The sequence below is a fragment of the Meles meles genome, chromosome 7 (genome assembly GCF_922984935.1).
Source record: "Meles meles chromosome 7, mMelMel3.1 paternal haplotype, whole genome shotgun sequence".
Classification (NCBI taxonomy): domain Eukaryota; kingdom Metazoa; phylum Chordata; class Mammalia; order Carnivora; family Mustelidae; genus Meles; species Meles meles.
The window spans coordinates 4,785,494-4,813,297 of record NC_060072.1 but is presented as its reverse complement, the minus strand read 5'-3'; the positions used below and the strand labels follow the sequence as shown (position 1 = coordinate 4,813,297).

At 61.2% G+C, this 27,804-nt stretch overlaps 1 protein-coding gene across 5 annotated transcripts in view; it reads right to left on the bottom strand.

The window, feature by feature from the left end:
- Nucleotides 1-26,668, bottom strand: part of SHISAL1 (shisa like 1) — a 73,109-nt gene extending 46,441 nt beyond the window's left edge. For 2 of the 5 annotated variants that reach the window (XM_046013653.1, XM_046013657.1), the window contains exon 1: nt 25,639-25,995. The gene's annotated coding sequence lies outside the window, so the exon portion shown is untranslated. Of the gene's footprint in view, nt 1-4,905; nt 4,922-18,782; nt 18,870-25,638; nt 25,996-26,554 lie in introns of those variants that run through there. The other 3 variants (XM_046013654.1, XM_046013656.1, XM_046013655.1) reach the window with 3 other exon arrangements.
- Between the last annotated feature and the right edge of the window lie 1,136 nt (nt 26,669-27,804).

Here is a 27,804-nt window from a genome sequence, read left to right as displayed (position 1 = left end):
CTTCCTGGGGTCGTCACGTTCTGGGGACAGCGAGTAGGATGGTGGGTGCCGGGGGCTGGGAATGGATGGGAGTTCGTGTTTCCCGGGGATGGAGTGTCAGTTTGGGAGGATGGAGGGAATCCTGGAGACGGACGGTGTGACGGCTGCGTGGATGGATGCCCCTCAACTGTACGCTAACGATGGTTAAAACGTCAATTTTATATTATGTGTGTTTTACCACAATACGCAAAGCTATGAGGGGGAATAAAGCCAGGTGTATCGGCGGGGGTACAGAGTGGTCCTGGGGCGTCTTTCAGACAGGATGGCTGGGGGGGGGGGCTGCGGGCAGAGGTGACAGCGTGCAGACCCGAGTGAGGCCGGAGTGAGCAGTGTGGCTATTGGGAGGAGCAGCGCTGTGGACTGGGGAGCAGCAGGTGCAAAGGCCCTGAGACAGGAGCAGCCTGGGGGCCAGTGGGGGACGCTAGAGGGTGCGGGTAGCAGGAGGCCTTGGCCCTCGGGGGCTACAACTACAGGTTGCTGAAACCCCAGGACAAACCTGAGGACAGCTCGCCATCACCACCCCCTCCGTGCAGGGATGCAGGAATGGAGGCTGGGGACAGGAGAAGGCCTATGTATGCTCTGTGTAAACTCAGAGGCCCAGCCCGAGTCTCTGTGGGCTGCAAGCTGCCAGCGGCTGCAGAGAAGTGTAGACGCTTGGGATGGGGATTCATTTGCTGAGCACCTACTGCGCACCAGGCTCGGGTCCTGCACACCATCCCCTCCCCTCGTGGCCCCCCATCATGGCATATAAATTGTGTCCACCCAAATCCTTATGTGGCAATCCTAACCCCATTGTACCTCAGAACAGGACCTTATTTTGAAAAAGGGTCACTGGAGATGTAGTTACGATGAGGTCACCCTGGAGTCCGCTGGGCCCCAAGTCACCACGACTGGTGACCTTTTAAGAAGAGGAAATTTGGACACAGAGACATGCGCAGAGAGGATACTACGTGAAGACGGAAGCAGAGGCTGGGGTGATGCCTCTACAAGCCAGTGAACCCCAAAGATCTCTGGCAAACCTCCAGAAGCTGGGGGAGAGCCTGGCCAGACCCCCTGCGAGTGCCCAGAAAGATCCATCCCTGCCCACACTTGATCCTGGACTCTGGCCTGCAGACTGGCAAAGCACACACTGGGGTTGTGGGGAGCTTTGCTCCGGTGGCCCCAGGACACCGTCACACACCCTCCCATGGGATTGTCCCAGGATGGGTTGGGAGGGACACTGAGGTGTGGTGGGTGCTTGGGGCTCACGTGGGAGCCAGAGCCTGGACAACCCCCTCACCACCACCGCGCCCCTGGTGGAAACCTGTGCACCCTCCCAGCCAGGCTGTACCCCCCTCTACAGAGCAGGTTTTGGGGGGTCCCATGGCCCCTCCAGTCCTGTCCCGTTTGGTGAAGGCCTCTGCCTCCCAGGGGAAGGTCTGAGAGCAGAGCACACCCTGCAGAGATGTGCCGCCAGAGAACACAGTTCTGGAAAAGGGCACTGGGAAGGGCATGCCACGGTCCGCAGGAATGGCCCTCTGACCACCCGGGCTGTCCCGGGGCACATGCTCTGGGCCCAGCCAGCTCGTCTTTGCCCTCAGGAGCTCGCGGCCCGGTCAGGGAGGGCACAGGGGTGATAGCTGGGGTCCGACGAGGCCCGGAGTCCTCCTGAGTGGGGGCAGGCAGGGCAGGGAGTCACCCTGGGTAACCCGGAGGCTCGAAAACTTCTGAGGGAGGAGACAGGACTGAACTCCAGGCCAAACGCAGGGGGCGCGGATGGCAGGGCCCCACGGGTGAGCCGGGCCTCACTCTCCCCTGCAGCGTGGCCCGTGGGGTGGACCCAGGAGGCGAGAGGCTGCTGGTCCTGTAGTGTGAACCAGGGGAGGAGCGGGGAGGGGAGAGAGTGTCCGACTCCATCCGGAGGTTATGCAAGCAGGGGAAGGGCCCTCCTATCTCTGGGGCAGGCCTCCCTGCACCCATCGGAGCCCCACTGGCTGTAAGCTCCTTAATTGTTTTGAGCCTGGGCCTCCTCCTGGCCTCCTTCAGGGCCCTCCTGGGAGGATGAAGGAGATTAAAGCATTTCAAAGTGCTTAGCCAGGATTTGCACTGAGGAAACCCAAGGATCCGCCCTGGAAAACACAGGGTGGGGGGGGGGGGGACTGGGGAGTGGCAGGTGCTCTGAGACAGCCGCAGGCAGAGGCGAGGAAGCCAAGGCCTGCTCCCGAGCCCAGGCAGAGCAGGTGCCTCGCGTCAGGAGCCAGGGCTCAAGTCCAAGGGCCCGCGGGTTTGTTGAATGAATACAGGGTGGGGGGCTGCTCCTCTGCCTTGTACCCAGGCCCCCCTCCTCCTGCTCTGGCCCCTCACACCCGCGGGTCCTCCTCTTACTCCTGCGAGTCCGAATCCTGCAGCACCAGAGAAGGGGCTCCAGGAGGCCCCCTCGATCCCGTCCGCTGGGAGAAGCCTGTCCCCCCATGAGACACACCCCATCCCATCTCCTTCCTTCACGTGCTCGCCCACCCCCTCTCCCGACATCCCCTCGTTAACCCCCACTCTGAACAGGGTCTGGGCTGGCTTCCAGGGACGGGGAGGAGGCGCTGTGCCGTGCGAGGATGCCCACCAAGCTCTCCCCTCAATGACGGGTCCCCAGGCTCTCCATCAGGCCAGGAGGGTGCTGGGCCAGGGCCTGGCCAGCTGGGGGTCGTGGCCTTGGAGCTTGACCAGAGTCCCACAGACTGGGAGGGGATCCCAGCCTGGCCAACTCTGGCCTCAGGCCCCCAGGCCTGTCTGGGGGGACTGGAGACAGTGGCCTCAGGGGCCAGCCTCCTGCAGGTGTGTGGGAGCAGGACCACTATGGCTGCATCTGTCCCCGTCCAGTACCGGGCTGCGCAGACTCCACGGCTCGGCCGTGCTCCCCACCCGGACCTGGGGCTGCCTGGGCAGGACTCCGTGGTGGGGGTGGGGGCCAACAGAAGCCACAGCCCTGTTTGCTGGACAAAGGTTAGGGTACAGGGACTCTGGGTAGGGGGGCACAGGGGCCTGTGCAGGGGTGCAGCCCAGGCACCAGAACCGAACGCTGACTTTATGGTGGAACAAAGTCCACCACGTGTCACAAGGGAAGTTCCGTAAAAATTCCATTTCTCACGAGACAGCAAAACTCAGAAGCCAGCCACTCCAGCTGGCAGGGTCAGAATGGCTTTTGGAAACTCAGTGGCAGCCGTGATCCTTGGTCTGTCCTCAGGGGTCACACGCCTGATAGCACGAACATTCACAAGGCCAAAGCCATCCCCTCCTGCCCTACGGGGGTCTGCAGAGGGGGACATGGGCTCAGGGGCTACGAGCTCAGGTGTAAAGGGCAAGTCATGCTGTTGGGTACGGCCACCTGGGACCCCCACAGGTGACGCCTGCAGGAAAGGGGGAGCCCCTTCCTCCCACCGGGCTCCGGCCGCCCCCCACCCCGAGTCCCGCACTCTGACTTCTCTGCACGATCAGGGAATCTCGTCACCCAGCACAGGCAGGTCATCAAACCCCAGCTCGTAAAGAAGGAAACTGAGGCTCGAGGTCACACGGCTCCTCAGGGCTCAGTTGGGAGGCCAAGCCGGCCCAGATCCTGTTCTCCGCCTCGGCGCAGCGTGGCAGGAGTTTCCGGGGCCTCCCCGGCCCCCCGCCCCGAGAAAGCACATTTACGACAGACAGATTCGATTTATGGTCTTGGGTTCTAGCTCTTTGGAAATTGGTAAATGGCCCACGAGGGTAGCTCGGGGCCAACAATAAAACTCCAATCACTGGAAGAACATTCTGGACGAGGAGGACTCCCCGAGGGCTCCGACCACATCCAGAACATGAGTCGGGCACGCATCTCTGCGGTCCACCCCTCGGGTCAGCCGGGGACTGCTGTTCCCAGATTTGAGAATTATTTTTAAACACCGAATTTGGCGAGGCTGGAAAGGAGAGGGAGGGCATATGGAGAGAGACAGAGCTGACGAATTACACCCCACCGGGAACAACAACAGATCTGTTTTCCCTTCAGTCTGGACAGCCACGGGTCAGGGCCCCGGGGCCTGGCGGGGGGGGGGGGGGGCGGGGGGAGGTGTTGCGAAAGATGCCCCCGCCCCGCACTAGCGATCCCGCATCCTCTCTGGGCTTCCACCCCTTCTCTGACCACATGCACCTTCCCCCAGCCAGAGGCCCAGCACCCGCTCCTGCCCCAACCGGGTCAAGGGCAACCATGGCCTGGAGGTTGGGTCCTTGAGCTTGGACTGCACTGTCTGGGGCCCAGTCTGGGCTCCACCTCTGTAACCACACCCTGTGTGGCCTGGGACAAGTCTCCCCAGTCTCCTTGGACCTAGAATAGGAATAAAAATAGTTTCTAATTCACAGGATCCTTGTGACCATTGAATAAGGTGATGCGTCAGAGAGCCTGGAACAGAGCTGGCGGGCGGTGGGCGCTTGGAACGGGTCCGCGCTGATGCTCTGCAGGCTGCCTCTGCCCCAGCCTTGCCCACCCATCCAGGTCCTCGTGGGCCCAGGGCCAGCTTGCTATAGCGCCCGTGTGACCGGCCGCCCATGTTCTCAGGAGTCCCGGCAGCTCCGGGTTCAAGTCTCCACCCCGTCCTGAGGCCCCGTGTGGTCTGGACCTCACTTCCACCCCCTTACTCTCTCCGCTCCTCAAGGGTCAGCTGTCTCTCCTCTGGGCCTTGGCACCTTCTGTTCCCACACATCTGGGACACCCTTCCCCTATCCTGTATCTGGGCCGCTTCGACCCAGATTTCAAGGCTCAGCTGGGGTGTCCATCTCTCAGGAAGCTTTTCTCCCCCTGACTCTCTCACTCTCCTGAAAGTCTGGGCCAGCCTCTGCCCCCCGGGTTGTCCCGGGCTGTGTGGGACTCACTTGCTGCCAGCGTGGGTAGGAGCATGGCAGGGCACTAAGCCTCGAGGGCAGATCAGGGGCAGGCACTGAGTGGCGGTCTTAGACCTGGCCACGCACACCCTGAAATTTCCTGGCACTGAGAACAAAGACGGACACGTGACTACCGCTGTGCCTGTCACCCCAACATCTTCCACCTTGCCCCTCCCCTGCAGGGGTGCACGAGGGGCGGGAGAGGGGGAAGGAGCAGCTCCGTGGCCAGCCCCACGGCAGGGCGAGGACAGGTCCTGCCTCAGCCTCCTGGGTGCCCAGTGGCGGAGAGCAGAGCACAGGAGTCAGGACTTTGGCTCAGGCTGGCCCTTCCGTGGGTCCGGCTTCCCCCCACTCCTGTGTCCAAATCAGACCAACCTGCAAGGCCCAGCTCTAAGGCCACCAGGTCGCCCTCCCCATCCGCTGTCCAGGGAGTGGTTCTTCTTCCGGAGGTCACTCAGTGACTCTCTAATGGGGCTACCCTGGGGGCCGAACCCAGTGCAGGGCAGGGGCGGGGGGCGTTCAGACACAAGCAAGAGGGACGCAGCCTGGCCACCACCATGGGACTACGGTCTGGGGTAGAATCATGAAGCTACTGATTCCAAGATGATTTAGTCACGAAGCCTGGACGCTCTTCTTCCTCCTGCTAGGAGCAGTACGAGCACTGGGAATTCGTAATAAAACAGGGGCGGGGCCCTCTGCGGGCAGCAGGTACCCAAGAGACAGGTGTTGGCACGGATGGGAGGGGGCAGCTAACAGCTGGTGGGGACCCTCCCCGGCCCCAGCACTTCCCTCAGGAGCTCGCCCGCTGCTCACCACCCCTGAGGCTGTTTTCTGTCCTCCCCAGGATGCAAGTGGGTGGGGAGTGGGGGGCAGAGCCGGGATTCAAAGTTCCCAGGGCCTTCCCCGAGGGGCGCAGAGGGAACCCGGAGTTCTCGAACTTTTGTTTTCAGGACAACGCCCACTTCAAGGTTATGAAATCTCACTCCGAAATGTGAAGTCTGGGAATAAATACGGGGAAGCCAGATGCCTGTGAGAACCAAGATCAAAGTGGGTCCTCCTGACCCTGCAGGACGCGAGGGAGGGAGCCAGGAGGGAGGGAAGAGGGATGTGTTCCCTCCCCGCGCCGGCCAGGGGCCAGCAGCGCAGAGACCCTCACGTGCACCAGCCCCCCCCCGCGCCAGCCCCCTCCCTCACCCACGCTTCCCACTGAACCTCACACTGGCCCCCAGGTTCCCTGGTTCCCTCCTCCGTACAGACCCATGAGCCCAGGAGGCTGCCCGGCCCCCTCCGGCTTCCTCCACTTCCTCTCCCTTGCATCTGTCAAGCCCCATGAGGTCCCCCCACACGGCCCATCCCCAACCCATCCTCCCCTCGAAGCCAGAGAGCTGGCTTTCAAATTGTAAGCCCCATCGCCCCAGGGTCCTGGCTCCTTCCTGGCCTGGAGGCCCCCCCTACAGCCACACGAGCCATCTCCATCCTTGCGCTGTGCCCCAGCCCGCTGTCCCTTCCCCGTACATGGCAGTTCCAGACCATTCCCCCAGGGCCTGGGGCCCCGAAGAGGCGTCCCCCGACCCCTGCCGCTGTGCTCACGGCCTGCCTCCCTTGCCTTCAAACACAGATGGCGGTTCTGGTTGCGCACTCAGCGCGGTGGCTCTGGGCACATCCGTCTCTTCCATTGGACTGTAAGATGGAGGAGGGCTGGGACCCAAGACCGGTGACATACTTTGCACGGCCCAGCACAAAATGGAAAAATGCAGGCGCTTGTTTAAAAATGATTAGGCATTTCTAGACAGTGATGGCAGAGCATTAAGCCAAGCTTGGGGCTCTCCTGAGCACCGGGCTCTGTGTGACTTTGCGGGTCACATGCCCGAGAAGCTGGCCCTGCGGAGACCGCGTGGTGGCTGCTTGTCACCGTAAGCAGCATGGGGCCTGGCACATAGTGGGCACTTTTTAAACACTTGATGCATTGGTGAAAGACTGTAGGCATCCTGAGCTCCATTTTCCAGATAAATAAACCATAACTTAGAGCAACTAAGCGGTTTGCCTCGACCTGCAGGGTGTCAGGGCCGTGACCGGAACTCAGGTCTGTCTGGCCACAAACAGGTTCGTGGTGGGTTGGGGGATGACAGCCCCTAGCCCAGGATCCGCGCTCTGCCGCTCATGAGCTGGGAATGCCAGGCAACTTACTCCCCCGGGCTCAGGTTCCTGATCTGTAAGATGGGAACTGTGCCCCCACCTTGCTGGGGTACAAAGAGACAGAAAGAACCAGAAGCGCTAGCAGAGCCCCCAGCACACAGACCAAGGGCTCCACAAATGGCTCCTGTCTGGTGTTGCCCACTCTGTTTCCAAAGCCAGCGGTTTAGGTACGTCAGAGTTTCCTGGGTGCCCATTGGCAAATGAAAGTGTGTTTGAACTCTGTGCCTGCAGGTGACTTCCTCTTCCTGCTGCGTCTGTGCTCCACTTGGCCCTAGCATCCTTCCACCCCTGCCTGCGGACTAACTGTTTCCCTGCCTGGGGCAAGCTTCTGGGGCAGAGGGGACCTCTGTGCCTCTTATCTGCCCTGCCTTGCTTTGCATACAGTAGGTGCTGGATAGATGTTTGCTGCCCAGAGAGTACAAACTCCATCCACACGCACTGGCCTGGATGCCGGGTCTGCCTTACTGCAAGGAGCAAGCTTTTAGAGGAAGCCAGGGAGATCTAGGCAGAGACCTTAGTGCAACATGCTCGCTCCTCCCACAGAGACCGGGCTTGACGTCTACTGTCATTGACAGTGACCGTGGGCCTCAGCCTCACCGTGGAGCCACTCGCCGTAGCTGAGAAGCCCCAAACCCCAGCTCTGCGGCCAGGAAACCCAGGTGGGACGGCTCAGAGTCTCCGATCGATGCTCCCTGTCCCCGCCGACCTCCGGTCACCCATATCAGGCAGACCACGGTAACACCCGCTCCACGGGGCCCCTACAGGGCCAAAGGGATCTCTGCAAACTGTGGTGTGGGGTGTCGGAAAGAGTCATAAGGGGGACAGAGTGCTGGTTGCCACTAACAGAAACCACTGCTGCCCCTCCCCCCCTTCGAGAACACACTGCAGTCTCTCCGTATAGAGCTCTCTCCCCTCTCTGACCCCCTCCACCCAGCCAGCTGGGCTTGGGGTTCACGTTCTAGCCTCGGCTTGTTTCCCTGGTCCCCTTCCTTGACCCTTTGCCCTGGGCCCCTTTGTGCACATACCGAGTCCTTCCTGTATGTCCCGTTCTTGAATACTGGAGGCGAGCACTGCTGCTCTCCCCATGTCTCAGGCGACGAGACTGAGGCCCGGGGAACGGCGCATGGCTGGCCATCCTCATCCCCGAAGGTTCTGCCCTTCCCCTCGGGGCCACGCCGTGTCACAGGCCAAGTGGCTCCCTCGAATCCACCTCGGTTTCCTCCCCAGGGAAGGGGAGGGCTCAGCTGAAGCCATCGAGGGACACTCCGCGACCGACATCGTTCTGCCTCTGTCTGTTCCCCTGAATTACTTGGCGGCACCATGGAGATAAAACAACCCTTGGAAATCCCAGCGGCATTTTTTCCCCCCACTGGAGCAACACAAAAATATCCCATGAAGAATGAATCACTGAAAGTGTCAGGCCAGAAAGAGGAAAGACAGGCCCACAGAACGCCTGCTGGAGGGTGGCCTCGATTTCTTTCCCGACGCCCAGGCCTCGAGTCCAGCCTCCCTCGGGGCGAGAACCCTCCTCCTTGGGGAGAACAGAAGCCAGAGCCAAGCCTCAGTTTCCCATCTGCAAGTGGGGATCTCACACCCATTTGAAGGGGTGCTGGGAGGGACCAAGGAGGCATGTGAAAGTATTCATTCATTCATTCGTTCTTTTGTTCCCTACAAGGCGTCAGCTGGGCACTGGGCTGGGGACAGCAGACGGCACAGCAGGCAGAACAGACCCGTCCCAACCCTCACGAAGCCGATCAAATGCTTACACAGAGGCCAGCTATGATCCTGGGGTGGGACCCTCCATCTGCCCACTAGGTCGCCTGTCTGGCCAGCTAGGTGTGCCCACAGGCCACCTGGGGAGCCGGGTGGGGAGGGGGCGTGTTGGAAGGATTTAGAGCGGGGCCCTAAAGGAGGCCAGCTCCCTCACCCTCCCCTCCATCCCTGGAATCCTGCCTGCCCTGAGCTGCGGCAGACATAAACCCCCTTCCTCACCCTCTAAAGAACCCGGCACTCCGTTTGTCCCCAACTGCAGACTGGCCTGGGTTTCCCTTATCCAGCTGCGGCCCAAGGGGACAGGGACCCCCAGGGTGACCGTGGGGCCCAGGAGAAAGGCACACCCAGCCTGGTGGAGTATTTATTTAATCCTTGGGATTAGGAGGGGTGGAGGTTACCTGTGATCTACAAGTAAGGAAATGGGCACTTTCTCATCTCCCGACTCCACAAGCTTCCTCACTTACCCTGGGCCACCGGCTCATCGGTGGCAGAGCTGGGACTCCATGAGGACCCGAGGGTCTCACAGTGGCTTCTTGGGTCGGGGGAAGGGTGTTCAAGGAGCAAGAATTATAAATGGGAGGAGAAAGTGAGGGCTACTTCGGTGTGATAAGCACACACACGGGCTCGGGGCCCGGCTCGGCTTCAGCTGTGTGACCCTGGACGAGCCCCTGCACCTCTCTGAGTCTGGGCCAGATGTTGTTAAGCTACAATTCAAAGCGAACCTCCCGTGTGTGAGATCCTGAGCACCCATCGCGGAAACATGCATCATTACGTTACTCTTCGCGACCACCTGACGTTGCAGCTCCTGTATTCGCCTTTGCTAGGGCTGGTTCCCAGCACGACCGGCTGGCCTAGCGGGGGTACGATCCCCCACAAGCTCGGCGGCGCCCAGGAGAGGCTCACTTCACTACATCCTCTTAGGCACGGTGGGCGTCCAGGCACGGCATGGTAAGTGCCTCCAACACCCCTCCCTCCCGGGCTCAGGGGTTCGGGCCCCCAGGCACCGGGTGCGAGAATGTTCCCAGCAGCACGGTTTAGAAGACCCAAACGCTGGAGACGACCCGGATGGGAAGAGGAGCAAATGCACTGTGGTATGCCCAAACACTAGAACACTCCACGGCTGCCAGGGGAACCGCAGCCACACCAAACGTCTCAGGGCAATTTTAGCCACACAGGACCAAGGGAGAGATTCAGGGCCCCAGATCAAACACAACATGGTCCGCTTGCTGAGACTAGAAGGAGCCAGAGAAACACGCGCTCTTGTAGGAGGCGTATGGCCATGACCTGGGCACGGAGGGGAGCCAACATGATGCCTGGGTCCCGCGGGGCGGAGGTGAGGGAGGGCACTCGGGGCGGATGTTCCAGCCCTCGCGTTGGGTGGTGTGCTGGAGAAGCTCTATTATGTTATTAATAGACAAGCAGGTAAGTGAGCCGGCTTTGACAGGAACCGCGGTGGGAGAACATCAGGAGAGGCACTAACCTCATTCCCTCACTGGGAGTCCGGGCGGTGATGTAGAAAATGCTTAAAAATATGGGGGGCACCTGCGTGGCTCCGTGGGTTAAAGCCTCTGCCTTAGGCTCAGGTCATGATGTCAGGGTCCTGGGATCGAGCCCCGTGTCAGGCTCTCCGCTCAGCGGGGAGCCTGCTTCCCTTCCTCTCTCTCTCTGCCTGCCTCTCTGCCTACTTGTGATCTTTGTCAAATAAACAAAATCTTTAAAATAAAATAAAATAAAATGCTTAAAATTATGGACAAAAATAAAGATAATTCCCCATCCCCCTTCGACTGTTAAAAGTCCCAGTCCCCAGACTCTGGGGGGCCGAGGAGGGGCCTGGTGCGGGGTCTCAGGGAGCTGGCTTGGCAGAGTTCTCTGGAAATGCTACCTGTGCTCAGCTATGCCTCCTGGTCTCCTGGCCCCGTGCTGGGATTGCCCCCCTCCAGTAAGGATCTGTCTCCGCGCAGATCCCTGGCCCCGCTGGGACAACCCCATCCCTTCGAGTGCTTCGTGGTCATCATCTCTCCGGGCCATAGGCTTCCTTGCCTATAAACAAGGGACATGAACCGTCTTCCTGCGTAGCCCTGCCATGTGCCTGACCGGCTGGATCCACGTGACCTAACCCAGGCCCAGAAGCCCAGGGCTGCCTCCTACCTGCCTGGGCAGTTCACCTGCCTCTGGAAGGTGCGGTTTCTTCCTCTTCGTGTCGTGGGTGCCTTGCCTCTCCCCTCTCTGGGTTTTGGGAAGATAAGGGAGCAAGCTGATCATTCACAGTGATGCCAAGGAACCCAGAGACTGCAGGACAGGTGGTCATGCCGAGGGGGGATAATGACACCAAACGGATGTTGGTAACTGAACAACGCCGCCAACCGCCAGCCGCCCTGCAGATGTTGGCGGAGGACAAACAGAAAAGTCCCCCCTGGGCGCCAGGTGCACACGGCTGTGCCCTCGATACCCTGACCTTGCATGATCACGCTTCTTAACCCGAGGAGGCTGACAGCGCTCTGTGCCCGGCTCAGGTGTTGCTGTTACTAATGATAAAGCCCCAGTGTAGAACCCAGATTCGAAACAGACCAACCTAAGTAACCAGGGTGTGTGCACCCTGGGGAGAGGCACCTGCGTCAAGGATACAGTATGTGGTAGCAAAGAGCCAGCGCTTATCACTTCAGGACCTTGGAGAGTCAAGGGACCTCTCTGACCCTCAGTTTCTTCTTCTAATGGGGGTGGTGTTCAGGGTAGGACAAGATGTGTACAGACCATTGGAGAGGTAGTTGGACCAGGGTGCCTGGAGTGTGGCCCTGCACTCGGGAGCTGCCTAGAAATGCAGGATCTCAGAATCTGCGTCTTCATCCCGGCTTTTCCTGGCAGATGCTCGAGTATGAGAACCACTGGGTTAGTCAGAGGTCTGGAGACGTCTTCTAGAAAGGGCCAGACGTACATGTCATTGGCTTTTGAGCCACTGGGCCTTGTGGGAACAACTTAACTCTGCCATCGTAGCAAGAAAGCGGCCACATGTGATACTAAGCACATGGGTGAGGCTATGTTCCGGTAGAACTTTATTCACAGAAACAGGGCGCCCCAGCTTGTGAACCTCTGATTAGAGCCTTGATACCCACAGTGCAGTCCACAGACAGCATCCAGGGCATCTCCTCGGAGCTGGCTGGAGACACGGGCTCTCGGGCTGCCCCCCTCCGAACCCCGAGGATTCAGGGCCTGCGCCTACTAACCAGTCCTGGCGCCTGCTAACTGGTCCCAGCACCTGTGAAGAGTTCCCACCATCTGCTAACCAGTGCCTGCTGACCAGTCCCAGTGCCTGCTAACCAGTACCTGCTAACGAGTCCCGCCATCTGCTAACCAGTGCCTGCTGATGGGTCCCAGCCCCTGCTAACCAGTCCCAGCACCAGCTAACCCGTCCCAGCACCTGCTAACCAACGCCTGCTGACGGGTCCTGGCGCCTGCAAGCTTGAGAAGACCCAGCTGCGGCGCACACCAGGGAGCGGGCAGCAGGGAGCGGGCAGCAGGGAGCTGCCGGTTCCCTCGGGGTCTGATGCACAGGGGCCGGAAGGGGGAGCGGGGTAGGGGCTGCCAAGCGAAGGTTTAACAAACCGAGGCACCAACGCGGCTAATTGGCAGCAGCTGCTGTTGCAACCAGAGACTTGTCAGCTGTGATTAAGCGAAGTTGCCTTTAGGCCAACCAACTTCAAAATTATGCAAATAGGGCCATAAAGGAGACCACAGGGATGGTGCTTGCGAGCTGGCTCTCCCATCCCCCCCCCACCTAGCACTCTTAACCCCCCACTGCTGGCCGGGGGTGGGGGCTCGTCCACCTGGAGCACCCCTGAACCCGCTCCGCTTCTGGGGGTTAACGAGCCTCCCGCCCACACTCCCCATAATTGGCACGAAAGCTGCTGAGCGGGAGACGAGCCAGAGGCTGCCAAAAGCCAAGCCAGGCCCCGCCGCCCCTCTCAAAAGCATCTGCCGCCCCCGGGTAGCTGGCCCGGTTCCCTATTCCATTCCGAACCCCAACGAGCCAGGCCTGGCCTCCCTGGGACCCTCCACACCCAAGAGGGCTCCCTGGCGGCAATGGCCAGGCAGCCGGGGGCACAGGACACTTTCAAAGGTGGCAGGAAGCGGCTCCCGGCCATCTTCCCCGAGTGCTGATGCTGATGACGCCTCAGACTTGAACAGACAGCAGCCCTCCTCCGGCTCACCCCCACTCCTGGGGCCGCGGGTACCCCAACCTAACCTCCCTGGCCGACCCCAGCCCTGTGGTCCCCACCCTGGGCTTTGCTGTCCCCTGTGCCAGCCGGTCCCATGACGGATCTCCCGAGAAAAATGGGGAGGGGTCGGCCGCGAGATCGGAGTGAGAAGTGGAGGGCAGGGGGGTTCCGGGACAGAAGGAAGACCCCCGCGTCACACACACTCCCCGCATCCCCATCCTGTCAAGAGAACGGCAGTATGACGTGGTCGTAGGAGATCTGGAGGGAAGCCAGCTCTCGGGCCTGAGGTCACCATGGGCAGCCGCTGGCAGGCGTCTGGGGAGGAGCTGGGCTCTGGAATGGCGGGGAACTGCTCTGAGCCCCTGGTGCTTTTCTCAGGCCTCCTCCCCAGCCCAGTCGGCACCAGCCAGCACTTCCTCCTCGAACTGGAGAGCCGCTCTCTTGACTTTGCCCTCGGGAAACCAAGGAATCGCTAAGAAACCCATCTGCCTGCGTCCATGGAGCGGAGCCCTCTGCCCATCCCCAGGTGGGCTCTGAGAGGGAGCGGGGAGCCAGGGCAGAGCACAGGCCCCCGCCGGAGGGGGAAGGCCCGGCCATCAGACCTCCACCCCCGCCAGCCGGGAGTCCATCCCGGTCCACCCTGGTGACGGGGCAGAGCCTGGCACTGGGAGGACAGGCCTTCCTCACACGGGCTCCGTGGGCTGAAGAAGCCATCCCGGCCCACCAGGACAGGCTTCCTGCTTTTCAAAACGGAACATGGCTCAGGACGGGGAGAAAATTGCTCAATTTTTAGGACATCTAGGTAAACAGTATTACGGAGGTCTCAGTAGTGTGCTGCTGTGGGGGGAATGTGGGCCCCCAAATTTCTGCGGAACGGAGAGGTAACATGAAAAAGCGTTTATGAAAGAGCTCGGTCAGCAAGAGAGCCGGTCCGAACGGGGGTGCGGAGGGCGGGAGTCCCCTGGGAGGTGGGCTCCGGGCCAAGCCTGGCAGAGGGGGGCCGCGGAGAGGACAGGGGCGCAAGCTGGCCTGGGGGAGGGGCCACGGTGGTCCTGTGGCCCCAGACACGTGACCCAGCCTGTCTGGGCCTCCCTCTTGCCTGCGAAGTGGGGTGCTGACCCTAGCCTCACGGGGGGGGGCCTGCGGGATGACAGGAGGAGGCATACGGGAATCCAGGACCGAGCCGGGCGGTCAGCGGGTGGTCAGGAGACAGGGTTTCCCTTCTTGGCCTCTCCTTTGCTGGGCTCAGGGTTTGCTTCCGGCTGCTCCACGGTCTTTGAAGTGAGCTGCACGTGACCCTGAGACGCGGTCCAGGGGAGATCATTCGCTCAGACGTGGACACGGAGGAACGGAGGACCAGAGAGGTTGTCATTCCGCAGGGATGGGGGTGTCTGACAGGTCCTGTGAAGCCGACCTGGGACCGGCACCCAGACTTCCATGTTCTCGGCACGGGGCTCCTCCTCAGTGCCGCACTGGCCCCAGCTGGCACAGTCCACACATCCCTGGCATGGCTCGGGGGGCGCTGAGACATTTAGGGGGGCACAGGTCTCTCCACACTGTGGCATGCCTCCGCCACCACCGTCAGCCGGGGTGCGGGGGGGGCACAGACCTTGGACCACAGCCTACAGGCTCCAGGCTATAGAGGCAGACCCCCCAAAAGCTAGCCTGTATAGAAGTGGCCTTCGGTACAAGGGAGACAGGAGAAAGAGACTATTTCTTGCGCCACTATGTGTCCGGCCCTGGGATGGGCGTCTGACACATATTGTCTCCTTTAATTCTCGAAAAAGGGGGCTGCTGCGGCCCCAGGCGCAGATGAGAAAAGTAAGGAGGCCAAGGTCACAGAGCAGCTCAGCTCCCCGCACTTGACCCCAAGCTGACCCCATTTCCAAGTCAAGGTCCTTTCTGGGCCTCCAGCTCTTGGCCTTGGGCAATCGGGGAGGATGTGGTGGTGGGGAGGGAGCTGCTGCTCTCCTGAACTGAAACCACCGGGAATTTCCCCTTCTCCCGAGGCCTGGGGGAAAGCAGAAGAGAGACCATTTTTGGAATAAACTGGTCCCATTTCCCACCGGAGCTGGAGGCCTGGCCCTCTGCCTGCGAGCAGGACTTCCCGGCAGACCTGGGTCCTGACTGAACTCCTCCAACCACAGCCCCCGGGGGCCCGTCCTCCTGGGGGACAGTCTTTCGGGGAAGCTGGGGAGGAGGACTCCACACTCCAACCCCTCCCCTCTACACTAGTCTGGCCTCACACCGAACAGGCTTATTTTAAAACAATCAGCATTTGGCTCAAGCTGTGAAAACGAAGCCTACATTTGGTTGTGTGAGGAAGAGAGGGACAGGCCATGCCTGGGAGAGAAGAGGTTGTTGATACGAGTGCCCCCCCCACCCCAGTATCTCAGACCTAGCTCCCAGCCTCACGGACGGGGCGGGGGGTGGGGACGTCCGGGCACAGGGGTGAGATCTAGTACTAATGCCATCCAATGCCATCACCGCCGCTAACCGACATGGGACCGTGAGCAGGTCGCTTCATTCGAAACCTCGGTTTTCTTCTCGCTTGCCTGTTCCCATCCACCATTCAGCCAGGAAACGTTCGCTGAGCCCCTGCTGGGTACACTCCTGACTCGCAGCCCTGAGGACGCAGGAATGAACGAGACAGACGCCTGCCCTTCGCACACAGAGGCTCAGGGCCGGAGCTGGGAGTGGGGCTTTCCATCCCTCTCCACCTGGTGTCTGCACAGGCGGGACCTAGCTCAGGGGGCCCTTCTTGGCTGAGCCCACACTGGAGGCCCCTACGACTGTTGGCTTCCAGTGGAGGCTGGATCTATGTCCGATGTCCCTTGGAGACCCTGGGTGTCCAGCCCTGCCCTGAGGACAGAGGTGGGGAGTGGGAGAGCAGGGGACCAGGGCAGTGATGGAGGGCAGCACGGAGCTAAGAGGCCCTGGCCAGGGCCTTGGACAGTCCACAAATAAACTGCTCATCCCTCTTCCCAACTGAGAGAGAGAGAAAATAGCTTTCACACTATATTTTCTGATTTTTTTCCCACTTCACTGCTTCTAAATCGATCCAGAACAGACTGTCCAATTGTTTGAATTTCAGGAGGAAAGTCTCCTAATCTTTCCCTCGCCCTGCCCAGAATTCTGCCAGGCCCTCGTCCTCTCCCGGACATCCCCACCTGCTGGCCTGTGGCCCTGCAGGAAGACGGACGGGGGCCGGAGTCCCAGGGGGGTGATCATGTCTGGACCCACCGGAAATATCCTGTCCCCGGAAGAGGAGGCTTTGCTTCCCCAGGTAGGACTGAACTCGGGGGCGGGTGCTCTGCAGGCAGTGGGACCCCCGGGGACCCTGGCACCTGGGTGGAGCTGGAGGCTGCCACAGGCCTCCGCGTCCCCTCTCCCTTCAGGAAAGTACACTGGGTGCTTCACACGAGCAACTGGGAAGGGCCGTCACTATCCCCGCTGACCACAGCGGCGGAACAAACACTCCTTAACTTGCCAGCGTCCTTGGAGGTCAGGCCACTGCCGAATGCCAGAGCCTCCCCTGCCCGGCCTCCAGCAACACCACGGGACAGCCGTGGCCAAGCGCGGAACGTGCGTCGACTCCTTTTCCTGGGCTCCACGCGCCTTGTTCCTTTTCCCGTGATGTCCCTCCGCCCCTGGCTTGTTGACCTCGTCATCTCATACTCGTGCTACCTCCCCTGGGAAGGCCTCCTTGCTGCTCCGACCCCCGTCAGCACCCACACTTGCTCAGTCCCTTACGTGGGACCCAGACCCGTAGGATCCAGACGTCCTGCAGACCACAAGCCCTGGGGGTAACTTCTGGGGTGAACACCATGTCACAGGGACCCGAGCGGACGGCGTACACACTCCTGACCCCTGGCCCAGCCCCTTCGGGGGAGGCAAGAGGTGGCAGCAGAATCCAAGGGTCAAATATTAAAGACCCCGCTGCCCTTGACCTCCGGCCCAGATGAGGCCGGGGCAGCTCCAGAGCAACCCTACCCCCGCTCCACTCCTTCCCCAGGGTCTCGCTTCGCTGCGTCCCCCTCCCCGGAGAGAAGGAGCTCCACGATGGTGACAGACCAGTGGTAGCGTGTAAAGGGCTTGCTTCTGGAGCATTCTGCCTGCCCCTCAGGCACATAGGACCCCGGGGTCCTGCTGCGGACCCCGTTTACAGAGGAGGAAACTGAGACAGAGAGGAGGTGGCTTGGCAAGGCCACACGCCAGTGAGGGGCGGGCGCAGGTCTCTGGTGTCCCCGTGCCAACCAACGCCTCTCCGGGCCACAAAGCGTATCCGGCCTCCCACCGTGGAAAGAGTCGAAGCTGCCAGATCCAGGTCCTCAGCAGCCGTATGGTCACAGGGAGGTCACCACATGGGAGCAATGGTCACCTGTCCTTGCGCACGGCACGGTCCCAGGATCAAACCGCTGGTGTTTACGAAGCGCCCGGGACGGGTGTTCTGTGGCGACTCAGGGGTCTCCCTAGCAGGTTGGGGCACCCGCGGGCCTGGGAGCCAGCACTCCCGCGCCCGGGGCAGGCAGGCTGAATTCTGCCGTGGCTTGGCAGTGCCCTCGTTTCTTGCCCCTCCCCTGACCCTGCGCTTTGGGCCCCTCTGGCAGAAATCAGACAGCTCGCAGGTCGCTGTTCCATAGTCTGTGCGGGCAACGCGCCACCCCTGCTCCAAAGCCTCCCGTGCAACCTGTCCCCCACCGTATGGAGCCCAAACACCTCCCCCGACTTCCAGCGCAGCTTCACAGATTACAAACTACGCTCAGACACCTTATCTGTGCGCGTCACCATCCCCCAAAGGCAGGCAGCGCTTGGCCTGTACCATGGAGAAGGGAATGGAGGTTTGGAGCTGCACTGGGACTTCCCCGTGCGAAAGGGGAGGAAGCCACAGCATGAACCAGCTCTGTCCAGCTCACAACCACACTGGCAGGGACACTGGTGGCCTGGGCCCCCGGACTCGGGCCACCATGCCCGGTCCCGTGGAACAGGGATAACAGACGTCCGCACAGGGAAGAGAGATGGCTACGCAGTCCATTCCACCTCATCGCTCACGCACCTCGAAAGGAATCCCCTCCCCAGCTGCCCCGATCCTGGCCTTGTGACGTTCCCTGACAGCTGTCCGTCTGTCCATCCTTCCTTCTTCCGTCCATCGCCTCACTCGCTCATTCATCCATCCGCCCATCCGTCCGCCCACCTGCCCATCTGCCCATCCTGCCCAGGCACCCTGGGCCAGGCTCCAGCCACAGAGCTAAAGCAGGAACGAAGTGGTGTCCACCCTTCCAGCACAGAGAGAAGCCCACCGCCTCCGGGCCTCCTGGGTGTTTCCGTTATTAACCGGACCCCTGGCGGTGAGGACCGTAACGCGTACTGAGCATTGAACTGCACGTCAGGCTCTGCACCAAGCGCGGTCCTTGGACTGACTCATTTAATTCTTCAAAGAACCTTGTGAGGTGGGTGCTATCCCCATTTTTAGATGAGGACACTGAGGCTCAGAGAGGTCATGTAACCTGCCCAAGGTCACACAGCTAGCCAGGATGGAGACTGGGGTGTGAGCCGAGATGGTCCCTCCAGAGTTCTGGGATAATAAAATCACGGTTATCGTTGTGATGGACCCAGGAGCCTGGAATATTATGATTCTTACCCGTAACCCTCAAAACTGCCCTTGTAACGTGTTAGTGTCATTACCAACGTTATCAGCCTTGTCTTGCCAACAAGCACACGGAGGCTTGGAGTGAGCCGAGCGGCCGGTACTGGAGATGGGGTGTGAGCCCAGGAGGCTGCGCCGGGCAGGCTCCACCTGGTCTCAGGGCCCCCTTGACTCTTCCTCATTCAGTCAACAACCACTGCCTGGGGGTTCAGGGACGATCGGGTACGGCTCGTGCCTGGCCGCTGCAGGAAGAGCTGAGGCGGTGCGAACAGTGCCACGGTGACACGCCAGCTCGTCCTAATAAAGTGAGAAGACAGCCGACGCGGTCGTCAACGCACACTCTGGGCTCACTAAGCCTCTCCGCAAACCTTATCTGGCTCTCACGATAACCCCTTTTGCAGATGAGGAAACAGAGGTCCAGAGGTTATATAACCCACCCAGGGTCGCAGAGTTTGGAACGAGCACAGGGAACACTCGTCCCCGCAGGAGCCCCGGGCACAGGCTCTCTACCCATCTGTGCATCTGGGCCAGGAGCCTCCCTCCGGCTCTGCCCGTTGTCCTGACGATGGGCCTCAGCTCAGAGGCTCGGTTCATTCCCCAAAGGCCTCGGGGCCCCGGGGAACAGATTCCAGGCAGTCACACCCAGAGGATGCCACACTGCCCACCTGCTCTCTGAAACACCGAAACGGCAGAGGCCTCGCAAACCAGCCCACGGCGGGGGCATGCTGGACTCCCGCAGAGGGGAAGGTCGGGCCTCTGGGGCTCAGTGGTGTGGCCAGGCTTCCTGCAAACGGGCACAGAGGCTCCCTGCCCCATTTCCTGGATGTAGAGACTGAGGCTCAGTGCTAGCAGACCTAGCGTGGACATCCCGGGCCCGTCCTGAAGCCCAGCTTGGCGGGAGCGGAGGAGACGGAGAGAGCTCAGAGGGAGGAAGAAAGGGGACTTTCTAGACTTTGGTATTAGTGTCTGTGGTTCCATGCTTTAATTTTTAGAATTTCCATTTTTAGTGTCTTATGCTTGTTCCCCCATCCCAAAGAGCCCACAGGATCCAGAACCTGGAGTTTCAGAGCCCTGTCTGGCCATGACCCCAGCACCCGCTTCCTCTCTCTGGGCTCTGTTCTCCTTAGCAAAAGGGATACTCACAGGTTGGCCCTGGGGTTTCCCGAGGGCGCTGGGGGGTAATGCATATGAAGGGGCTTGGCAACAAGGGAAACTGCCAGCGTGAAAATCAGAAGATGCCACCGGGAGCCCGAGCCTCTGCCAGACCGCTTCAAGATTTTCTTGGGCTACTCCTCTTCCTGAAATGCCCTCTGCCCTCTTCTGGGCCGGGCACCGTCTGACTCACACTTTAAGACCCAAGCCAAAAGTCACCTCCTCCAGGGAGCCCTCCCTGCCCCCTCAGGCAGGGTGGGACCTTGTAGATCCCTGTTTCATTCTATTCTGCCCCCAACAGACACACTGCAAAACCCAGCAGGTCCTATCTTCATCGTCTCTGGTCTCCGGCTGGCACCGTGTCCTGGCACAGGGTAGGTGTGCCGGAAACGTGGAATGAATGTGAGCTAAATGCATCGGCCGTTAGTCTGGAAATCCAGCTGTGCACGGAAGAAAAGGAGCCCAAAGTGAAAGCAAATCACCATCCTTTCCGTAACCAGCTCGGGGAGCCGCGGAGGGAATTCTCGCACTGGATTATGGAAGGAATTTGTCTTTATTTTTAATTTGTGCCAATATCTAAGAAAGCAGCACTTTATTCTGAGCCTATCAGGTGCCGAAGAGCTTTGAATCTGGTGCAGGAGGCAAACTTTCCCTGCCCAATTTCCCCATGCAAACCTCTCGGCGGCGGCCGAGCCATCTCCGCCCTCCGCCGGGCATTTCTGACGCTCGCCAGCGAGGAATAATCAGATTATGTAGCTGGGTTTTAAAAGATCACGGTTTGTCTCATTTTCCAGGGAAGTGTGAACAAAGATTTTTTTTTTCCTCCCAGGGCTCTGTTAAGAGCTTCCAGAACTTAATTCAGTGTTAAATGGGTGTAATTTGGGAAACTCATGCATTATTTCTTAATTTCTTGAGGCAAGTCTGCACGCATCTGCTGAGGTACGTGTGCGTGCGGACAGATGGGCGGTAATCGGAGCGTACGCCCTAGTTGGGGGGGGAGAGGGAAGGGGCAGGCTGTCTAGAACACGCAAAGTAGACGCTCCATTCATGGCCGACGTCTGGAAATCTGGGATGGGAGGCATTTGCATTTCATCTGGCTCCTGCTTTTCCGCTCAGATGGCCAAGGGCCTAGAGGTGGTGGGGGTGACGGTGGGGGGTCTGAAGCCTTTTTCGGAGGGGACTGCATTCGACCGTCCCGGACCCCTCCCGATCCCCCATCCCAGGCAGCCTCGAGGGCCTCTGAAAAACACCTACCAAGTCTGCATCCTAACCCTGAACATCCTTGGAGGTCAAGGGTGTCCATTCACCGTGACCTTGAGCACATCCAGAGCTGGCTCTGGACTCAGCATCCTCATCTGTATCTGGGTACAGGGACAAGTTTCCAGCTCCCTCTCGGGACCCACCGCAGCAGCTCCTGGGGCTTCCCTCTCTGCCTTAGCATGGCACAGAGGCCCCAGATGTGCTGGGGTCCCTGTCTTTGTCTGATTCCCCAACTTTAGGCTATGGAGAGTGGGGGCTCCCACACCCAAGACCCTACCGGGACCCCTTACCCCACAACCTTCATGTCCTGTACTGCTGAGTGGGAAAGGGGGCTCAGGGGGCAAGTGACTCGCCAGTGAGGGGCCAAGTCAGAACGCCCAGAGAAGATTCTCCAACCTAGTCACAGTCAAGGGGAAGAGGAAGAAGGATCTTGCCGCCAGGGGACCTAGCTGACACGAGGGGTTGTAAGTACAGTAACAGGGTCAGTGGTCCCAAGACAGCCACTGTCCCAGCCAGAGAATTAGCTATTTATTTACTCAGTCATCCACCAAGTTGAGCCCTGGTCATCTCTAGGCAGGGCTCCACGGGGACAGGTGTGAGAGGATCTTCTCTATGTCCCCAGGTCACACACAGAGATGGGGTCAAGCAATGTGTGAGCTGCAGGAAGGAGGTCAGGAAGGACAAAAAGAGAGGGATGGAGACAAGGAAATGGAACTTGCTTCCTGCCAGGCTTTGTGCAGAATGAGGCCAAAACCAACAGAGTGGGCGGCACCTGCCGTCTCCAGGACGCCATGGCCCAGGCCTCTGGTCACCCTCCTTGCTTTTGCTGGCTCCGGATGTTCAGGACCCCACCTTACAGAAGAGGGTGTAGGACACAATTCCTCTTGTTCTTGGAGGTTGACTATTATTTCAGTAACTTCTAGAAAGAGCAGCTGGGCTAGGAGAAGCCACTTTTTTGAGGGAGCTGGGGCTGGGGTTTCTCTGTTCATCCTAGGCCTGATGTGAATCTGTTGTGTGACTCGGCTGGGGAGAAGCAAACCAGCAGAGGCTGAGTTAATAGAGGCAGAGTGTCTCCAAGAAGGGAGGTGATACCTATCGCCCCAAGCATAAGATGGGCCGCACTCTGGCTAGGCTCAGAACAGAGGAAACAGAATGAGGGCGGGCTCGAAAGTGAGACTCCAAGCAGCCTGACCCAGGGCAGCTGCCAGCAGTGTGAGGCGCTACAGGGCTGCCCTGGGGCTAGGGCTGGGCTCTGGGTGGAGTCCCAAGCAGTTAGGAGCCGCTGGGTTATTCGGAACCCCTCTGAGGCCGTTTTGTCCTCACAAGGGCATCCATAAGGACCAGTTCACGCAGATGGCCTGCAGATTAAGGAGGTGATGGGGCTCTGGGCTCTCTCTGTACCACACCTGGCACGTAGTAGGCCTTCTGGCCTCTGCCATCAGACGCTAGCCTAGTGTCACGGAGGCCTCATGCTGCGTGTGCGTCCGCCAAGTCGCCTGTCATTTGCAGCAGTGGTCGCGGCCCAATCTGGTGTCCACTTGCTCCCTGCCTCTCTTAGAAGCCAAGGGTCTGGCTGCGGGGCACTCATCTCCTGCAGTGTGGCCGGAAGTGGGGAGGGCTGGCAAGGGGTTGGCTGATTGTCCTAGAGGGTTGGAAACCAGACCCCATCTCCTTGTCTTCCAAATACCCCTCCCTCTGTCCACCCCACAGCCAGGCCACATAAGTGTCCAAGCTCCAAACCTACCCATCCTCCCCTCCTTGCCACCCCACCCCTGCTTCTGAACCCTCCCCCAGGCTGGGGGCGGGGGGGAGGGGTGTCCAGCTCCCTGGCACCCGCCCGGGCTGCGTGGCGGCACCATCTGCTGCCTGTCTCCCTAGTCCTGCGGCCCCCCGCCCCCCCCAGCCAATCTGCATCACCACCCATGGAGGGGCTCTGCCCAGAACACCTTCTGCTCCTCCCTTCTGGCTGCTTCGGGCCTGCCTTCTGGACCAGGACCCCCTGGCTCCCCTCCTCGGGCTCTCAGGGGCAGACGCTCCCCCATGCGCCCCTCCCCACCTTGGCTTCCCCCAGGCAGGCCTCCAACCCTGGCTTGCCCCATCAGCGGCTGTTTCCTCAAGAGCAGCCAAGGGCAGAGTGGATGCCCTTTGGCGGCAGCGGTTATGGGGGCTTGCTGGGCGGGGTGCCCGAAGGAAGGACTGGACGGGTGGCTAACAGGACCAGGGAGTGGCTCTCAGCAGCGGCTCCCTGGGGCAGGCCTCCCTCCCCCTTTCTCTCCCCCACAGAAGTCTGAGCAGCTGGCCCTGCCCCCACCCCTCCCCTCCCATCCAGCGGGACAGGCTTCGGGGTGGGTGGGACACACGCACAGACACGTTTACACACGCATGCACACATTCGCACCCCACACACATTTACACGCACACCACGGTGGCTGCAAACTCACACCACACACTCGCATGTTCCCATACTCACACACGTACACACGCAGCTCCAAGCCGAGCTGTTTCTCCTCCCAGATGCCTGAGACGGAGCCAGGAACTCCGTGGGATGCTGACACGAAAGAAACGGCAGAACCCCCTGCCTGGGGCTTTCACCTTGAGCCCCGAGGTGCGAGGCGCGGGGGGCCATCTGGCTCCAAGGAACTTTCTGGCCTCTAACTCCACACTCAGTCCCCTGTCAGGGCTGGCACACGGCAAACAGCGTCTCTGGAGAGATGGATGGCTCGCAGGGAGGGGTCCTGCCGCGAGCAGTCACGGGTTCAGGGGTTGGGGGACACCTCGATTCTGGACAACCCTGGCCAGCGTGGGGATTGTCCTGAGCTGGCACCAGGGACCAAGGACTTACTCTGATTCTGCTCTGAAAGCCACGTCCAACCGTTCCCTGAAGACGCCTGTCGGGGAAAGGTCCCGCTGGGCTACATGCTTTCTGGTGACACAGACCATCTGACAGGCGACGAGACCACGGATGGTGGAGGGACCCCCGCCCCTTAGTCTGACTCTGAATGGGGCCCAACTTGCTAGCTAAAGGGCATTTCAATCACAAGCTGGTGTGGAATTCACAGGACACCAGTGACTGAAGATGGCTTAGACCCACAGGGGTCAAGGCCCTCATTCTATAGACGAGGTAACTGAGGCCCAGAGAAGCTGCCTGGGGTCACACAGCCAAGAGCACACCATCAGACACCGGCCGGGCCTTCCCAGGGCAACCTCTACCAACCTTCAGAGGCAGCAAGGGCACCGGGGCCACTTTACAGATGGGGAAACAGAGGCTCTGAGAGGTCAAGCACCTTGCTCAAGGTCACCCAGCCAGGAGAGAGAGGGCTAGAGGCCACCCTCTGTGATTCCTGGTGCAAGGCACTTTCTGCTCCTGTCATCCAGCTCTGGGATTCCTTGGGCAAAGCAGTCACTAAGCGCAGGGATCACAGAGGCCGAGAGAGGCCGGGTAGACACAAAGAGGCACAGACACACTCCCACCGCGTATTATGTAACTCCCCTTCCTTGGCCCCATCGCCCCAGGGGTGCCACCCGCCACCAGCCGGGAACCCACCGGGCCTAGCCCACGGGCCCCTCACTGGCTCTCTCCAAAGAGAGGACAGTTGGAGGCGCTAGGACGCGCTGGCGTTTCTTTCTCCTTTCTTTTCTCCTCTGGCTGAGTAACAAATACTAATACTAATAATGATAATAATAATTAGAATAAATATAACCTGAAGACGCTTGGGGTCTCGTTGCCATGGCAACCGCTCGCGCTCATGAGCTTCGGAGGCCGCCGCCGGGCCACCCGGCTCCGGGCGCGGGATCAATATTGATTCGGCCCCGGGAAGCGGCGGCGGTTCCACCGGGGCCACGCGGCGGGCGGGGAGCCAGGGGCGCGCTCTTGGAGGGGGTCTTCCTGGTGGCCCGCGCCGCCCAGCTGGGGCCCCCGGAACCGGCTGGGTCCCCAGCGTGCCTCCGGAACTCTGTCCGGCGCGCACGGGGCTACCCGCTCGCTGCGCTCCGGGACTCGGTCCTCGGACACCGGTCCCCACCTCGGACGCGCATTCCGGTCCCAACTGCCGCGTACCGGCACGACGCGCTCCGGCTCGCTCCTCGGTCCCCTCCCCTCCCAGGTTCAGCGACCCCGACCTTGATTAGCCCTGGCGCAGACCCAACGCCAGAGCCCCGGCTAACCCTCACCCGGCTCCCGCCCCCAGACTCTCCGCCCGGCGTCCCCGACCCCTTTCCAAGACACGCCGGACCCTCCGAAGCACCCACCGCGGCTCTCCCAGCGCGCCCACCCCTCCCCGCCCCGGGCGCCAGCACCCCTTTCTCCCGAGCCCAGGCGCCGAAGACCCCGCCCCCCCCGCCGGGACCCTCCCCCGCCAGGAGCCCCGCCCCCGGCCCGCTCTTCCCGGGGCGCTCGGACCACCCCCTCCGCCCCTTGCCTCCCGTCCGGGCGCGCCCCTCCCCCGCGCGGCCCCAGCCCGGCCCGCCCGGGGCGCCGCTCACCTCGTGCCCGCCGCCCGCTCGCTCCTCGCTCCGCCGCCGGGAGCCGGCGCCCGCGGGGCTGAGCCGCCTGCTGGGGCGCGGGGCCGCCCACGCCCCCGCGGTGCCCCCGCCGCTGCCGCCGCCGCCGCAACAGTTGTCCCGGCCCCGGGGGCTGCGGGGACTCGGGGGCGCCCGCGGGGCTCGGGGGCTCCTAGGCGCGCGGTGGGGGGGGGTGGGGGGCGCGGCGCGGCGCTGGGGCTTCGGCTGGGACTCGGGTTCGCGCTCCGGCCGCCCGCCGCCCGCCCCGCCGGCTCCCCGCGCCGCCCGCCCGCGGCTACTGGGCGGCCCGCGCCTCCCGCCCGCCCGCCGGCCCCGCGCCCCGCGCCGCGCCCGCCGCCGCCGCCGCGCTCATGCTCGCCGGCCCCGCGCCCGCCGCCGCCACTTCACTCTTTGGCGCTCGCCGCTCGCTCCGCGCCCTCTGCTGCCCCCTCGCCGTCCTCGCGGCTCCCCGCCGTCCTGCCCTCGCCGCCGCGCCGCGCTCCCCCTCTCCCAGCGCCGGCGTCCGCCGCTCCCGCCCGCCCTCCTCCTCCCTCGCGCTCTCCCTTTCTCGCGCTCGCCCGGCCGCTCTCCCTCTTTCTTTCTCTCTCCCTCCCTCTCTCCCCACCCTCCCTCCGTCCCTTCCTCCCGCTCGCGCGCTCTCCCTCTCGCTCGCGCTCTCCTCCTCCTCGCGCTTTTTCTTTCGCAGCCTCTCTCCGTCCTTTCTTTTGTGGCTCCGTCTTTCTGCTCACTATCGCCTTTTCTTCCCTCCCTCTTTCTGTCCTTCGTCCTTCCTTCCTTCCTACTTTTCCCTCCCCTTCTCTCCTCCCGTCTGTCCTTACTCTCGGCCCGCCTCGCACCCTGTCTCCGATCCCTGGCTCCCCAGGCGCCCCGCACTCACCTGCCCCCTTCCAGGTGCTCCCGGCCCCGCCTAGGGGAGAACAGACCCCCTTCTGCAGACCCTGTCGCGGCGGATGTGCGGCCTCCTGCGCCAGGAGGCTCACCGGGGCAGGTTTTGTCCCCAGGCCATTCCTGTCAAGGGAGGCGTTCCTTCTTGCCAGCCCAGGCGCTGGGTGCCGGGTGGCTGGGTCAGGGGAGAGGATCCATCACATCCGAAAGGAGGCTCTGTTCGGTTTCCTGCAGACAAAGCCCAACTTCTCTGACCACTGTGACCGCTGCTTGGGCTCCCGTCTCCCGTTCCAGTCCGTGTCTCTACCCGTGCTCCCCGGCAGCCCCTGTTTCCCACTGGCCCTCCCGTCTGGGTGTGCAGGGTGTTCTGCGTGGCCCTGGGTCAGGGAGCCAACCTCAGTAAGCCCCTCTTGCCACCTTCCTCTGTCCCAGGCCCCCTGACCTCCAGTGGTGGGGACTGTGGGGGGACATTGCAGGGACCACACAGAAGGGGTGGTGTTGAGGGTGGCCATCCCTTGGTCATTTGGGAGGGAGAGTGCATTTAGTGCCCTGGAACGCAGGTCGGTTCCCCGGAGGGCAAACTCCTCCTGGCTCTCCCATCCTTGGATCTGGTTTCATGGTTAGGGACCTGGATGGAACCTCACCAGAAACCGGGCTGAGCCCTTTATATGTGGTATTTTATTTATTCTTCACCAAAGCACTGGGTGGTGTCCTCCCCTTTTTGCAGACAAAGCAGGCAACTGGGGCTCAGAGAAGTTAGGACATCTCCCGAGAGCCACACAGCCAGCAAGAGGCGGAAGTGGGGCTGCAGCCCAGATCCCCCTGACTTCCCATCCCAGGCTCTCCTCCCGTGGCAGTGTTCTTCTTCAGTGTTCTTCCCTCAAAAGGTCGCAGCAGCACTTCCCTCCCGGGATTAAATGAGGCAGGACACGTGACGCACTTCGCCCGGCACCTGCCAACCCTCCCAAGAGGGGGTCCGTGGTCACCCCATGTTATGGTGGAAACCAAGGACAAGAAAGGTGAAGAAACAGGCTTAAGAGCTCATGGGGATGGTATTGAGGTTGAGAGATGTCTGTCCTCTGTCGCCAAGGCTGTGTCCTGGGGATCGTCGAGACTATATAGTGTGGGCTGTGTGTGTGTTGGTGTGTGTGTGTATGTCTAGTGTGTGTGGGTTTTGTGTGTATGTGTGCACGTGTGTGTATGTACCTGGGTATGGCGTGTTCAGGGCATATTGGAAAGCCT